Below are 12,054 nucleotides of genomic sequence, written 5' to 3' on the forward strand. Positions count from 1 at the left end.
ATATAAATATAATGCAAACCACAAATACAAACCATATTTGTAATTTAAAATTTTCTAATAGCCATATTAAAAAGGAGAGAAAAATAGGTGAATTAATTTTAATATGTTTTATTCAGCCCAGTATATCCAAAATATTGTCATTTCAACATGTAACCAATATAAAAATTATAGAGGCATTTTATACTTTTTTTCATACTAAGTCTTTGAAATATGGTGTGTATTTTACATTTAAAGTAGATGCTAATTTGGACTAGCCACAGCTCAAATGTCCACATGTGGCTAGTGGCTACCATATTGGACGGTGCAGGTTTAGAATCTCCTTTTCAGGATTTGGGGTTTATATGAAAATTAGTGATAAAGAAGTGTGTAATAAGTACCACAAAGTAAATAATTGGCAGGATCTTAACCCTGAACCCTTCCCCCAGGCACACAATGGTTGTAAATCCATGTGTCAAGTCAGAAGCTACAAAAATATTTTGAATTGTATCCATGGCCAAGCATACCACATGCCCTAAACCCTCAGCCCACACTTAACAGCCCAAACCTTGAGTGTTGATAATGGTCTCTGGCTCTAGCAACTAATTCCTCAATCCTGTAGAATGCTATAAAAGTTGTAGTGGGGAAAGAAAAGACTGGGTCTTTGCCAGATGTGATGGAGTTTTGGGAAATCCTAAAATGTGCCAAGTTAATGAGCTGACCAAAACAGCACATAATCTTTGAGAAAGTTAAGAAGCCATCTTCTAGAAACCAAAGAGCACTCCTGGATACAGGGGCCAAATCCATCATATAAAGGGATGAAGAGAGTCAGGTCAGAGAAAACAGAGTCATGACACTAGGGTAAATTGTAGCAGGAATGCCACATCTAAAGATCTTCACATTCAAAATTTATAAAACACTGTGTAAAATCTTGTGTCTTACAGGGCCTTTGGAGAGGGCGGCCTTTTAGTAAGTCCTTACAGAAGGTCACAACCACCTCTAAGAAAGTCTTCCACATTTTACAACAGCATGGGACATCAGTCAAGATTTAGGAGGAAACAGAACTGAAAAAGAATCAGTTTATGTTTTAACAGCTCATCTTTGAACAATCTGAAAAATGAATAGCCTACTAATAATTTGCTGGCCCTCTTTAAGCTACTGTGCTGGTTTGGATGTATTATGTCCCCCCAAAACACCAAATTTTTTGTTACAATCTTGTGGGGGCAGACTTCTGAGTGTTGATTAGGTTAGAATCCTTTAATTGACTGTTTCCATGGAGATGAGATGCAATCAACTCTGGGCGAGACTTTCGATTGCATAATTTCCATGGAGGTGTCACCCCACCCATTCAGGGTGGGTGTTAATTGAATCACTGGAGTCCTATAAAAGTGTTCACAGACAGAAGGCCCAGAAAACAGCTAAGAGTGACATTTTGGAGAGTGCTGCAGTTGAGAGACATTTTGAAGATGGCCGTTGAAAGCTGATATTTTGGAGAACGCCATTTTTAAATGCAACCTGGGAGCAAGCAGATGCCAGCCACGTGCCTTCCCAGCCAACAGAGGTTTTCCAGATGCCAATGTCCTTTCACCAGTGAAGGTACCCTATTGTTGATGCCTTACCTTGGACACTTTTTGGCCTTAAGACTGTAACTCTGTAACCAGATAAACCCCCTTTATAAAAGCCAATCCATTTCTGGTATTCTGCATAATGGCAGCATTAGCAAACTGGAACAGATACCTCATGTGTAAATAGTAGTAAGTGGATTAGACAAGTGCTGGATTATGTTGCTGACTAAATAAACTCAAAGATGATTTTTTTAAGAGAGCCAATTCATACCAATTCTTACCCAAACTGGACCATACCAATAAATGCAAAAGTAGAAAGTTTTCTACTTAAAATGACTTAAAATGATCCTTTTGTATATATCACATGAACTGTTTCTTTAGCAGAATATAATTTTGGTAACACAAGCAAGATGCACTTGTGAAGAAATGACTTTATGTAAGCAAAGACATGCAGAGAGTGCAATGGATCTATAGTCAAGAATCATGTTTATTCAGCCCATCACTTCCTCAAAATCAATATTATCAATACTATGAGCATCATTACAGAAACTAACAGGAAGCATACTGAGTACTTGTAAAGAAATATAACCATGTAGCCAAAAAGCATTAACATTATTCTTCCTATGAAACTAACTAAGAAACAAGGTAAGACAAACCTGATTTGTTATCAAGACTTTGATATAGAAAAATAAACAAAAACTTTCTTCAAAAATTCACAAGTAAAAATCACACCAGAGAGATTCTCCAAATTCTCTGAAAGGTATCAGACTTGATAGCCCTGAAATTCATGATTTCCCATCACTGTTATAACTCTGTACCTCAGTTTCCCCATATGTGAAAAATAGAATAATACCAACCTTGTAGGTTTCTTGTGAAGATTGAGATTATCCAAAGAAAGTGTTCTGAAGAGGGCCTGGTAAATAGAAAGCATCCAATAAATATCAGCAATTATTTTTATATTGAAAGAACACCAAAGATAGGCTAGACAAAGGAGCCCAGTCTGATCTACCTAAATATGTAGAATAGGAATAGAACCTATGCTCTAGATGCCCTACAGGCTCTAAAGTGCTCAGGCTCTATTTACAGTCCAACTCTTAATGGTTGTTAATAGGTCCTTACCTTAGTTTGCCAGGACTGCTGTGACAAATACCACAAACTGGTTAACTTAAACAGCAAGAATTTATTATCTCATAGTTTGGAGTCTGAAAGTCCAAAATCGAGGTACCAAGAGGCCATGCTTTGTCCAAAGTTTGTAGCATTCTGGTGGTGGTTTGCTGGCAATCAATCTCTGCCTCTGTCACATGCCATCTGTCCCTGTCTCCTCCCCCAGCTTCTGCTTCTCCTGCTCAGGCATATATATTTCTGTCTAGATTTACTCTGCTTATAAGGTCTTCAGTCATATTGGATTAAGACCCACCCTAATTCAATTTGGCGTCATCTAAATAGGGCCTTCAAAGACCCTACATACAAATGAGTTGAGTCTACAGCCACAGGACTGGCAGTTAGGACTTGAACATGTCTTTTTGAGGGGCAGGATTCAATCCACCACAGCCCTCAATTCAGCAACTAAGTCCGCTATCTTGTATAATATTTTGGTTATGTAAAGCTGGTCTCAGGAAAGAAGACATGGCTGTAGCTTTGCCAGATATGAATGGGATGGTTAACTGTTCAAAGGAAGCACAATCTTTAAAGAAGAAATAAGTATCCAGTTTCTAGAAACTGAAGACCACTATTTGATGCAGCTAGCCTTCTGTTAAACAAACAAAAAACCGTCTGTCATTGAGGCAAATGACTGCAATAATGATGCCGTTTGTTTAGGAGAAAAAATTAAACACCCTAGATTTATTTTGAGCAATCCATAGAGGCTTAAGCAAATGGGGCAGAGCGGGAACAAGCTTTCTGAATGCAATAGTTGAGACTATTAACATTCCCATATTCTAGAACTCCTATATTTCTCTCAGATTCCCTAGCAGTTAGGTGTGACCATGTGACTGGATTCTGACTAATGGAATGTGGAGCAGAACTAATATGTCACCTGTATGTCCAGCTCCTAAAACGTGCCACATGATCTTCTACATCCTCTCTCTGAACAAGCTTAGAACTCTGTGATGACAGAGACAAAGATTAAAGAAGTACATATTCTGAGTCACTACATGGAGAAGAACATGAGTGAAAAACAAACGTTTATTGTAGTAAGCTACTGAAACTTCAGGACTGTTTGTTATAGCAGCTAGTGTTAACCATTTTCATTTATTTATTTCAGTGGTAATTTACACCCTACTTGGACTCCAGCCTTCAACCTCTTTTGTTCAAATCATCAACACTGTCCCATTCTAAACTACAGGCTTGCAGACCCAATGAAGAAATAGTAAAAGACATAAACTAGTTTTCTACTTGACTTAAGGTGCTTAATTTGCTTTTCTATTGACATTCAGACTGTTACCTTCTCATTTTAACAGCTCCTTGCCTAAATGATTGTTAATCTCTTTGGGGTCTTTTTCTCCTTCTTACCCAAGTCACCATCATCTCCCATCTGAACCAGAGAAATTTGTTCCTAGCTGGTGTTCTTATCTCCTCCCTTCCCTTTCTATAGACATTCACATGGTGGCCAGAATAAATCCCTGCTTCAAACCCTCAAACGGCTTACCATTGTAGCTATAATAAAATCTAAACTCTGAAACACAGCCAGCAGTACCCCCCTTGATCTGGCCCCTGCCTACTCTAAAATCTTATCTCTCACTCTCCCATTGGTTATTGGGCTCCAGACACCTGGTTTTCAGTCATCACCTTGAACATACCAAGTTTGTGTTTGTTCCCATCTCAGAACATTAGTACCATCTCTTTCTTCGGTTTTTATTCTTCAAATGCCACCTCCTAAGAGAAGTCTTCCTTGACTCCTCCAGCTAAAGCAGTGGCCCCATTGAACTATTTTACTTTCTTCAGAGTATGCTTCAGTTTCTAAAGTAATCTCATTTACGTTTTTGTTGGAATGACCCATCCCATCCCACTCTCTTGTTCACTGTTGTCTCCTCAACGTTTAGTCTAGTACCTGGCTCACAATACATCCTCAAAAGAATATATGTTAACTGACTGATAAAAGCATTAAGATGCCCTCCCCAAATGCACTTACAAACAAGTTTGCATATTATTTTATAGGATGTATGAACCCTCTAAAAGCCATGCTTGGGCTACCCAGTGATCCCTGGAACCCAAGTTAATATGCAAGGAAATCCAATATTTTATGGGTAGATCTGAGCTAGTCCAAATCAAACTTGGGCTAAAAGTCTGGGAATCTTTAGTAGTATATAGATCTTCTATATCCTTATTGATTTTCTATCTAATTGTCCCATCAATTATTTTCAGTGGGATACTGAAGTCATCAACTATTATTGTTTGATTATCTATTTCTCTCTTCAACTTTGTTATTTTTTTTCTTTTATTTTGGAACTATTTTGTTAGGTTCATATATGTTTCTAATTCTCGTATTTTGGCAACTTTTTAATAACCCTTTATTACAAAATGTCCCTATTAGAGGAGGGTTTTATAATCTTTATTTACATCACCTAAGGTGACACTGAAATATGAATACATTTAATTATGGAGTGCTATCCAGACCTCACCAGTGGTGTTACAATATAAGTTACTTGCACCAAATTTCCTTTCTAAAATCCAAAAGTTTCTAAATTCCAAAAAACACTTTCTAGCTCCAAAGGTTTTAGATAAGGGACATTAGGCTGTCATTTTCTTGAGGACTTCACAGGTTCCAGACACTGTGCTAAAAGCTTATAGACATCTGGATATTTAGTTTCTGAATTGGCCAGAAAATTAAGGTTTTTCCACATTTCATTCACTAGAGGAGCAAGTTGCCTCCAGTTTCCCTGTGTGGTGAGGCTAGATCAGCTTCAGAGTCTGAGAAGATCACAGTTGTCTACTCCATCTCAGACAGGTTCTAGCACTGCATGGCCAGCAAACATGCAGAATCCCAGCTACAAGAAATCACCACTTGGTCTCCCTGCTAGGAGGTACATCAGTCCCCAGAGTTGGGCTGGACAAGACCTGGGCACTGCCATCTCATCTCACAAGACCTGAATCTCTTCCTCTTCCTGTCAGGATTTTAGCCTCAAATAGTTCAACATTAAGTGTGCATTTGCTTGTTTAAATAATTTGTTTGGCTTTCTCCAGACAAGGTCAGCTATACAGAAGGACTAGAGCTGTCTGAAGTCATCGGATTTAAATAAAAGTTTTCAGATTATTTTCTATGGAACTCTAAGGTACTACAAAGCTCTTCAGTGTTCCACAAAGCCTTAATTCAAATTTTATTTTTTCACTATATTTATTTATTAATCTTTTAAATACTGTAAGAAAATCAACATATACACTTAATCGTCATTCTCAAACTGAAACACTAGAGACTGACAATACATTAATCATACAACATGAAAATGTTATTTTATGCAAACTCTGGTGTAAAAATTCTCTTTTCATTTCTTTGAGTTTAATTAGACTCCCTGTAACTGTATCACAGGGGTGATAGCTCTGCAGTGGTCTACCTTTTCATTCAAGCCTATACATGTCTATAACAAATAAAATCATTCAATTGACTTCATGATTACTAGATACGTGTGAATGTGAATCTGGATTGTCTTGATCTGCACAACAAAATAAAACAGAGAAATAAATTGGATGCAGTAATTGTCATTCATAACTCTCAGTTTCATATATTCTCTTCTCATGAAAAGCCCAATGATTTTCATTTATTAACCTTAAGTGGTCCATTACATTTGTGAATTTATATAAATAAAATTATGCTAATAAAATATTGCTGTTATCTATTTTATGCCCAACATCTACTCTCTCCTTTGTTTTGACAGGGCCCAGGTGTTTTCAGCTGTCTACTCCCTAAGTGACCTTATGGGAGGGGCGGGAAAAGTGGTATTATATATTGCTATGTAGGAAATTACCACAAACGTAGTGACTTAAAATAACACCTATTGATTTACCTTACAGTTTCTATAGGTCAGAAGTCTAGGCACAGAGTATTTGAGCTCTCTGCTCAGGATCTCACAGGCTAAAATAAAGGTGTCAGCTGGGGCTGTGATCTCATCTGAGGCTCACTGTCCTCTTCCAAGTCCTTTCAGGCTATTGGTAGAATACAGTTCCTTACGACTTGCATTTTCTGTTGCTGCATACAAACTATCACTTAGCAGCTTAAAGCAACACCTATTTATTGGCTTACAGTTCTGTGTGTCAGAAGTCTGGGCACGTTGTGGTTGGATTCTCTGCTTAGGTTTCACAGTCTGAAATTAGGGTGTTAGCCAAGCAATGCATCTTTCTGGAGATCTGGGAAAGAATCCACTTCCCAGCTCATTCAGATTCCTGGAAGAATTCAGTTCCTTTCGGTTTCTGGTTGTCTTCTGGAGACTGCTGTCAGAAACTCCAGGCCGCTCTCAAGTCCTTACCATGTGGCCCTCTCCATCTTCAAAGCCAGTGGCTAATAACCTCCCTCAAGCCATATCTCTCTCACACTTCAAATCTCTCGACAATCTGCTATTATGGAGTCTTATACAACATAATATAATCACAGAAGTGAGTATTCCATCGCCATTCACCATGTAATCTAATCTAATCAAGGAAATGACTATCCTATCATATTCACAGGTTCCACCCACACTCAAGGATAGGAGATTACACAAGGTGTATGCGCACCAGGGAGCAGCAATCCTGGCAGCCATCTTGGGATTCTACCACCACAGTGGGCAAGGGAAGGTCTATCCTCAGCTCTGGAGGAACCCTGCTTTGTATAGGCCAGCCAGAATAGTCCGTTTACCCTTATTAGTGCTGTTGGAGCCTAGCATGTGACCCAGGTGTAACTAATAAAACACAAAGTAAAGTCTGCTGGGGAACTTCTGGGAAACTTTCCTCCCTCATAAAATGAGACCAACCCATTTCCAACAATGTAGGCATTCCTAGAACTACACCTGCCATCTTGCTCCCAGTCAGAAAGTAGAAGCATCGTGCAGAGGAAGCCAAGAGAGTTCTATAAAAGTGGAGCTGGAGCCCCGCTGAACCATGCCAAAGTTTATGCTACCTCTGGACTTCTCATTACATGAGATTTATTTACTCATCTTTCAATCTACCTTGAATCAGGGTTTTATTACTTGTAGCACAACATGTTCTTGTGGATAAAGGTCCAGATAAGATTTAATTTGGGAACAAAGAAAGAGTTCAACTGCTAGAGAAAATTTTGAAAATCATATATCTACTGAATAGATTCAGACAGCCCTGGGATTCCAACTTAACTTCCAATCCAATGAGTCAAACTATTTTATCTGAAAGACAAGGAAAAGTAATTCCTATCTTTGTCATTATGAGAATTCAATGTAAGTTTTTTATATATAGCAAAAGATTTAAAGTGAAAATCAAGACTTGTTTCAAATAGCTGATTAAGACCTAGAATGAGAGGGAAGGATGGATGGGGAAGAGGATGTTTTCAACCAGAAGAAAATGGGGAAAAATTAGTTTGGTGGAGTAGGAGGAATGAAACAGGAGAGAGCTATGAGAGTCTGTTGCACTGGACATTACTCCCTCCCCAGATTGGTATCTGAGCCCCAGGGAAGGAGGAGCTACAAGCATAACTGTGGAGTTGACACGCACACACACTTTTGCATCATGTGGGATCAGATGGTAGGAGGTGGCAGAAGCCACAGTGGTAGAAGAGAGGCACCTTCAGGGAGATTCTTTTTCTCTAGGAAGAGAAAAAGAAGTGGTCCACAGTGTTGGACAGCACTCCAAAGACACATCCTAAGGACTAGAATTTGACAGCTGGCTTTAAAGAAGGAACTGGAAGACACATTAAAGCAGCAAAAGAGTGGATGGCAAGGAGAGAGTGGAAAAACATTCAGAGAAACTTGCAACAATTTTCAAAGTGTCTTCACATTCAGTTTTCAGCTCTTACTATGTGCCAGACTCTAGGATGTCATTTTGGAGCTTACACTGTTGTGTCTCCTAAATAAATGTGAATAGCGCTCCCATTTTGATTGATGAGGTGAGGGATTACAGAGTGCTTTTAGGAGGCCAAGTGTATTAGTCAGTTCTTTCTGTGGGACAAACAATTCCAAAATCTCAGTAGCTTACAACAAAGCAAGCATTTATTTTTCTCACTGCTGCGTCTATAGGTAAGCTGAAACAAGTTAGCTTCAAATTGCAGGTGAGTTTCCTATCTCCTCACAGATCTTTCACCCTTCTTGGACCTGTGGCTAGTCAGGGCAAGCAAGTTCTCCTCCGAGTGAACTGTGAGAGGGGTGAGCAGAAACATAGCACACATTAACTCTTGAGGTCTCAGCTCAGAATTGGACTATTGTCACTTCCACCCACAAGTCCACCAATCAAAAGAGGTAATGTGGCCAGGCCCAAAATCAATGCAGTGGGGGGAAGAATGCTCTTCCCACTAGGTGGGAGACACTGCAAAAAAATACGGATTGAAAATTCACTGGGATGGTGAGAAAGATTGTGAGCAATGATTCAATATACCATAGCGGGTCTTAGTGGGTATACAGAATGCACATAATCTAGGCAGACAAGAAGAAAGAAGAAAGGGAAATTAAATATTAAGGACAAAAAAAAAGTCCTCTCCTTCCCATTTTGCCTCAGGACTATAAGAGTCATTACCCTCCATGTTAACAGACATCATCCACCTTAGTTTGAAACTTCTCCCTGACCCTTACTAGCCAAATGACCTTGGGCAAATTACCTAGCCTCAGGCCTCAAATTTCCTCATCCATAAACTGAACATAAAGACTAACTGTGCTGGTTTGTATATATTATGTCCCCCAGAAAAAGCATATTCTTCAATGCAATCTTGTGGGGGGCAGATTGATTGATCTTTTTGATTAGGGTGTGACTGCTTGATTGAATGCTTCCATGGAGATTTGATCCCACCTATTCAGGGTAGTCTTGATTGATTTACTGGAGTCAGTCCTTTAAAGGGAGCTTGCACAGAGAGCAGAGAGATGAAAATGCCCTCAGGATATGCTAAGCCAAGGCCGAGACACTTGCTGAAGTTTTTGAGATGCTAGCCCAGAGTTTGCTCTGGAGAAGCTAAGAGAGGGTAAAACAGCAAAACACCCCAAGGGAAGCTGAGAGAGACTTTTGGAGAGATGCTTGGGAGCTCACACTTAGAGATGCTTGGAGATGCAGACAGAAGGACGCTTGGAGATGCTAAGCTAAGAGAAACCCAGAGACATTTTGGAGAAAGCCATTTTGAAACCAGAACCTGGGGGCAAAGCAACAGCAGACACGCCACATGCCTTCCCAGCTGACAGAGGTGTTCTGGACGCCATCGGCTGTTCTTTAGTGAAGGTATCATCTTGTTGATGCCAAATTAGGCACTTTTATGGCCGTAGAACTATACATTTGTAGCCAAATAAACCCTCTTTATAAAAGCCAACCCATTGCTGGTATTTTGCATAATGGCAGCATTAGCAAACCGGAACACATACCCTATATGATTGCTGAGTATAAGTGAAATAATATCAAGTTACTGGCTTGGAGAAGTTGCTAAATAAATGATAGCTATTATCACACACTATCCCAGGCCCCTCCTTTTGAACTGGAATTCATGAATATATTAGATACCTGCTACGTTTAGGGCAAAATGCCGAATACATACATATCAATGAAAAACCTCACAAATCATTATTACATAAAATGGTAAACAAATCATTATTATATAAGGTAGTAAACAGTGTATCTGAGATCCAAGTAAGGTTTTACATTACAGATGACACACACACAGATGACAAAGGGATTTACAGTATCTAGGAAAGCTGGGGAAGGTTTTACAAAGAGGTGAAACTTGAGCTAGGACTCGAAATTTGAATAGAAGTACCCTAGACAGAGACGTGGAGAGAGGACATTCTAGAAAGCGGATGGCATATGAATAGTTTACTGACAAGAGACCTGTTAGGTTATATTATTTTGGTAACAGCTATAAAAAAGCATCTCAGCACCCCATGTTTATACTAAATTTGCCTTCATTGGGGAATTTGATGGTGTGGTGGGAGTGGTTTCAAAAACTACCCCCTAAAGGGCACAGTTGATGCAAAATTAATGGGGCTGGTAGATCCTTTAAAGCCACTTGAAATTTCTGTTGTCATACATACAAAGACTATCATTTGTGAGAGTAGATATTATGAGAGGAAAAGCTTACAGAGTTTCAAAGCAAAATATATGCTTTCCATCCCTGGAAGAACATTACATGGAACCACAGATTCTTGGAACACTTTGCTTTACTGTGGGAAAGCTGTCTTGTTAACTTTGCCACAAGTAAATAGTCCTTTTTTGTTTGTTTTTCACTCATATCCCATAATAAACCAGACAAGCTAAATCAGATGAGACAGTTCCCCTTTTTCTTTTAACAGCTGTTGTTCTTCCCACCAACATTCTGAACACTCCACTTGGAAATGCTCCATAGGGGATTCCAAACAATAAAATATATGTGAATTTGACATTTAAAAGAAAATAGAAAGGAAGCACTGACTCATACATTCTTGCTCCTCTCAGTTAAAGAATACTTCATATGTGGTTTCTTGAGTTCCAAAAGGAACATTTGTTAAACCTACCTAAAAAGAAGGCCTGGAAGGAGCCATCAGAACAACACTCACTTGACTTCTTTTTCCAGAAGTTGTAACATTTTAATAGTACCACCTCATATTTGCACAGTGCCCTGTGTTTATATTGTCCATTTTAATCCCCAAGGAAATCTTGGATAAAAAATAGTAACATTTTTAGACATGAGGAAACTGATCCTCTAAGATCAACATGTCACTCAAGACACAACAGCTAGTGAGTAGCAGTCAGAATCTGAATAAAGTTCTCAGACTCATTCTCTACAAATTGGCAATATTTAGAATGTTCTGGATCATTCATAATCCTGACCTAGCTAAGGGAACCATTTAGTGCAGGGATGAGGGTCATGGATTTTGGAGACTTCAATCCCAGAATTACCATTTACTAGTCGTGTGTCCTTGGGAAATTTACTGTGTTCTCGAAGTCTGTTTCTTCATCATAAAATGAGAAGATGGAAAGAGTTCGTATATAAAGGTCTAAGCATGATAAACTGTACCAGTTCTCTATTACTGGTGTAACAAATTAACACAAATTTAGTAGCTTAAACAATTGAAATGTATTATCAGGTCATGGGTCCAACATGGCTTTCACTAGACTAAAATCAAGATGTCAGCAGGGCTGCCTCCCTCTCCGTGGGCCCTGGGGGAAGATCCGTTTCTTGCTCATTCAGGTTGTTGGCAGAATTCAGTTCTTTGCAGTTGGAGGACCAAGGTCCCTGTTACAGTTTGCTAGTGCTGCTGTTATGCAGAATACCAGAAATGGATTGGCTTTTATAAAGGGGGTTTATTTGGTTACAAATTTACAGTCTGAAGGCCATGAAAATGAAGGAATCAACACAAGTATACCTACACTGGAGGATGGCCAATGGCATCTGGAAAACCTCTGT

This window comes from Choloepus didactylus, chromosome 1 (assembly GCF_015220235.1).
Source record: "Choloepus didactylus isolate mChoDid1 chromosome 1, mChoDid1.pri, whole genome shotgun sequence".
Taxonomy (NCBI): domain Eukaryota; kingdom Metazoa; phylum Chordata; class Mammalia; order Pilosa; family Megalonychidae; genus Choloepus; species Choloepus didactylus.